Genomic DNA, 6,000 nt, shown 5'->3' with positions numbered 1-6,000 from the left:
TACACCTGTTAACTCACCAAGGAACATGCAAATTATGGAACTGAGAATTTGAGAAAGTTAGACGTGTGAACGGCATAGGTCTAGTGACTGTGATAATGCAGTGTGCCAGATTTCAGCAATCAAACAGCCCCTTTTCTTTTATTTTACTATTAAAAACCTTATGATATTATTGTTGTAAATAATTTTCACAATATTCTGAACTTTGATATTTTAAATAAAAAAAAAGTTTGAAAGTATATGACTAGTGATAAACTTATAATGCAGTGTTGCCAGATTTCGGTAATCAAACATCCACTTTTATTTTATTTCCCCCTTAAAAAAACTAATGATATTATTGTTGTAAATATTTTCCACTATATTTTGAACTTTGGTATTTTGAATTAAAAAAAAAAGTTTGAATGCATATGACTAGTAATAGTGCAGTGTTGCCAGAATTGGGTAATCAGACACCCACTTTTATTTTATTTCCCCATTAAAAAAATAATATTGTTCTAAATACTTTTCATAATATTCTGAACTTTGATATTTTAAATAAAAAAAAAAGTTTGAACGCATATAACTAGTGATAATGCAGTGATGTCAGATTTCGGTTATCAAATATCCAATTTTCTTTTATTTTCCCATTAAAAAAACCTAATATTGTTGTAAATAATTTCTCAATATTCTGAACTTTAGTATTTTAAATAAGAAAAGTAAGAAATAAAAAATGTAGCCTACGGTTGCCACAGATTTTGTTGTTGTTAATATTTGGCATCGTTTACCATTGAAATTAAATAAAATAACAATTATTTAAATTCATATTGGGACTATCTTCGATGCTATTACGAATATAATTTCTGTAGATTTGATTAAACTTTTATATACCCTCTTCTTTCAATTATTTCCTTATCCGCCAATCGCCATTGCTTTAAATTATATGCAGAATGAAATTAGACAAGTTTGCATTTCTTCTTATGGTCATATTGTATCACATTAGATCCCTCTTTGGTTACAGTTCATTTTCCTTTGCCTACACATCACGTGACATACACCGAATAATTGTGGCCCATTCATTATATATTCTCATATTTCCTCATACACCTGATGACACTAAGACGACCTAACAAAATCTACACTCAAAGGGTTAGTTAAGGCACTATAATTGTTCAGTGGCTATTTTCCACTTGTTAAGGATAGAATAGACTTTGGTTATGGTAAGCAGCTCATCTACAAGAAGGGCACTCCAAAATCAAACCATTGTTCTCTAGTCTAGGGTAGTGCCATAGCCTCTATACCATGGTCTTTCACTGTCTTGGGGTAGAGTAGAGTTCTCTTGCACACTATTCTGTCCATATTCCTCACTGGGTTATTTTCCGTCAAGTCCTGGGCTTACAACATCCTGCTTTTCAAACCACATTTTAAAGGTCACTCGTAAATGGCAAACACAAGGCACACTAATATTGCCCTAGCAAGCAGGGCAATTCTGTAGAGACTGGCCACATATACATATGATCAGAAACCAAGCCTCCCAAACTAGGACCAGGGAGGCTCAGGCAATGGCTGCTGATGACTCAGCAGGTAGACCTTAAGGCTCTCCAATACCTCATCCTTAGCTCACAAGGATGGTGAGATTGCAGCAACCAAAGGAACTAACGGGTTTGAGCGGGACTCGAACCCCTGTCTGGCGATCACCAAGCAAGGATTATTATTATTATTATTATTATTATATAATTAGCTAAGCTACAACCCTAGCTGGAAAAGCAAGATGCTATAACCCCAAGGGCTCCAATATGGAAAAACAGCCAAGCGAGGAAAGGAAATAAATAAACGATATGAGAAAAAATTAACACAAAAAATATTCTAAAAACAGTAAGAACATCAAAGCAGAAATGTCATATATAAACTTTAAAAAGATTTATGTCAGCCTGTTCAACATAAAAACATTTACTGCAACTTTGAACTTTTGAAGTTTTACCGATTCAACTACCCGATTTGGAAGATCATTCCACAACTTGGTCATAGCTGGAATAAAACAGGTTATTATTAATATTAATGATAATGGTGATAATAATTGAATAGACCGGCGAGATGATTTAAGAGGGCCTATAATGACTTATTTAGACCACCCATAACCTTCTAATAAAAAATTTACTTGCTTCTTTTAAGATTGGAGTTCTTAATTCGATCTTAAGATCACTGTTTATGAGAAATTATCCCTAATATACCTGGTATGACTTTGTAATGATGGCTCGATTTGTTTAATGTGCCTGCGTACTAGACAGATGATGTACAAAATAACGAATAGTCCTACCATTTAAAAACACATATGTGCCTTAAGCTATTACACATAAAAATAAAAATATATCAATCTAGTTTAGATAACCTACTGAAAACTCTAATCGACTTACTTTTCATTGAAAACTTACTCTGACGAGGCATAAGGACTGGTGCAAGAGCCAAGGAGACCATTCAGCATTAAAGTAGGCCTACATCTGAAGGTGATTCCATCAGTTGCATTACAATCAAAACGTTAAGAGGTTAGGTAGTAAGATAAAAGAACTGAAACGGTATTGAAGTTAGGATACAGTAGAAGGCAATATATTAACTGCAGTCAGGAGAAACATGTTTAGAAGACAGGACAGGTGAGACTTACTTTTCTGACACACGCATGGTTTAATACTTACCATTGGTGAAGATTCTTCAAGTTTTCTCTTTTCTATTTTATTTATTATCATTTACAATTATTTCAGTCACCCTATCTTTCCGTTATTTATTCTACAATATGTTACTGATCCAATATGACATAAGCCTTAAAATAACTCCTTTTTGCCTTGGAATTCCAAGTCTCTGTCACCATTGATGATATTTCCAACATTCTGTCCTCATGCACTTAATTTGTTCATCATCCTTTCATGTTGCATAATTCATCCTTCACCTCATAATAACATCCTTCGATGCTCAAGACATCATGCAGGTTTGAATTCCATGGCCCTTCCTTTAATGTCCTCATTATGTATTTTCCAGGATGAATTATTCTCATATGTTTTTTTTAAATTCATGCACAATCATTATATACACCAGACAGGTTTTACTTTATCCATATTCTCCTTGAGATGCAAAATTACTCCTCGTATTCTTTATAGACATCTCTCAAGACTTCTGCTTCTATGAAAAGATTGATCCAGACTTTTGGATTCGACATGATACCTCAAGCTCTGCACAGATGTCTGATGTAGGTCTGCCTTTAAACCTGTTGGAATTGCGCATACCAGGTGATGATGCGCCCAAAACGACTGTGTTCACCTCCAGTCACCATTATGCAAGGAGCTAACATTTGTCTCTCACACCATTAAGTTTATGGGTGTATCTGAGGTCCCCCTCTTGCTTTAACATCACTTTCTAAAGATGAAGTGTGTTTGTAGTTTGCATCATCTTGAGTAACCTAGCAGCATCATCTACAGCAGTCTCGAAATTCTTCTGACTAAAGGGCCCCCTTAAAGATTTGAAACGGCATTATAAGTCCCATCAAAAAGGCCTCCCAACCAATGACAATTACCGAGAATTAGAACTGAAAAGGGTCATCAAGACAGAGGCTTAAAAGAACTGCAGCCAAGTATTAAAGGACCACATCATTAGAACTTCAGAGGATTCAAGCATCAACCCGGACCATAAGAAGTTTCGTCAATCACACGAGTTGGTAAAGGCGTCTACATGGCCACACTTCCCACCACTCTTAGCTAAACAAATATCTAAGAACCCTTCATTTAGGTATATTCATATTTTATCCGGCTATGAACATTAGGGTGTGCCCATAGAAGTTTTTGTATCAATTGGTTTTGTTATCTATATTTCATATCATTGTTTTTGACTGACCCCTTGCTTACGGAATAACTGTTTGATCTCTATTTAAAACTGCACTAATCAACAACATAAGCTAGTTACAATTTTTTCATTAGGTAAATTTTGTGAATAAGTTTATAAGTTTAAAGTGATCACTGATTTCAACTAAACCCCTTTTCTTAATCTGGATCTCATTTTACAAATACTATTACAAGTCTAAATTGACTCGTAATAGCCGCATGATCCCGGTCTCATAGCTGTAGCCCCCGTGGTAATGCCCCTACTGTTAACCATAATCGGATAGCGTGGTTCAGTAATGATTCAACTGTCCAGGCTGATCAGATTGCCTCTATTCCTTTGCCCACCTTTACAGGTGACCTACTTAGTGGCAAATTTAAACATTTGACTCGCATTTTTCTAGATTGTGATGCCCAATGCACCTTTGTAGGCCTTCACCCCAATGTAGTCTAGTCCTTAAACCTTAATCTTATTGGAACAATTGTATTCCAGCTTGATTTAGTTAACCTTGATGACCCCCTCCAGATGTTAAGACTTACTCCATTTTAATATGAAAATTGGTCAGCGCAAGCATAAAATTGCCCTTATGTATCCTAATGTAGGCCTGACTTGAGATTATTCTAGGTGTGGACTATGTTCCCTTGTACCTCAAACATGACAACATTTAAAGGTGTTATTCTATTTAGTACCCCTCTTGATTATGTGATGTAGGGAGTAATACCAGAATAGTTACTGTACTTGAAGGAAGAAATCCCCGAAAAGTCAGTGCCCTATCAATTACCCTTAACAGCATAAGCATAGAAAATCTCACAATGATAGAAACCTTAATTGAGAATCTCCGGAAGCTCCTCACAATTGGTATTATCAATGAACCTTTTAGCCATTTCAAGGACCAAGGTGTTGATCTCTTTAAGTGTGTTACGCCATATAAAACCAAAGGTAAACCAAAGGTACATAGTCCAGTTGCCCTTCAAAAAGCATTAAATGCCCCAAGATTAATTACGGTAGAGCTTTTGCCAAATTATTGTCCCGTAAGAAATCTACAGACTCTACTTGTTTGCTAAGTACAGGAACATCCTCAATGAATATGTCTCAAATCGTCACTCTGCTGAAATATAAAATACAGTAATAAAAATTTCAGGAGACACAAATGCCGGTATCAACATACATTTATTAAAAATAGAAAAATTTAGCAGTAAATCTACAATAATACAGAATCCTTAAAATCCAAAATTGATTTTTAATAATCTTTTATAATATACATACAAATTTAATGACAGTTATTGAGCAAAGTAAAAGACCTTCAGACCTCACCAATGACATTAACCACAGAAATAGAAATAATTAAGTAAATTCCATTTTATTATTAGCCATTTTACCTTACACACATACATTTTATGAATTGAATACTATATTTATAATGCATTGCACATAAAATGAAATAATAATTTAATTGATGATGATGAAAAACAAGATTTTGATAAAATTCATTACTTCAATACTTACCTTACAGTCATCATGCTAAAATAACCAAAACCTCCAACTCCTTGACATCTAAATTTCTCTCTTTCTTCCATTTTCCTCTCATATATTCTGCCTAGCCATCCCAGTAGACAGTGCCTCGGGAGGAACACAGCCACAACAAGAACTTCATATATTCAAGGTCATTGTAAACCTCTATATAAACTAAATTCTTGACATCACTAAAAAGAGGGGAGGAGGGAAGGAAATAGATAACTAAAAGGTAAGTATTGGTATCATAATAAACCTTATCAAAATTCAGTTTATTTTAATGATTTTACCTTGTAGTCAACGAGCTGAATCCTACACTCTTTTGGAGGTGGATATGTGATGGAGAAAAAGAAAATGTGAACCATTTCTTAAAATTGAATCACACATAACTAAATCAACTTGATCAATCTTACCTTGGAGGCTACTACTGCATATTGCTAAATAATTTTGTTGTTAGACATACGGAGCATTTGCATTCCTCTCTGGTTTGGGTGGTTTCATATGCAGGTGGAATCTATAGTGTTGTGGACCCGGTAGCAAGCAGAACGCATTTTAAAGGCTAAAGGGTTAAAGGTGTCAGGTTTCAGTTACAATTTCATCCCAAGAGATGTTCAACAATGTTACCTGAGCAAGCCCAAGCACAAACAATGA

The sequence above is a fragment of the Palaemon carinicauda genome, chromosome 31 (assembly GCF_036898095.1).
Source record: "Palaemon carinicauda isolate YSFRI2023 chromosome 31, ASM3689809v2, whole genome shotgun sequence".
Lineage (NCBI taxonomy): Eukaryota > Metazoa > Arthropoda > Malacostraca > Decapoda > Palaemonidae > Palaemon > Palaemon carinicauda.
This window is presented reverse-complemented; position numbering follows the sequence as displayed.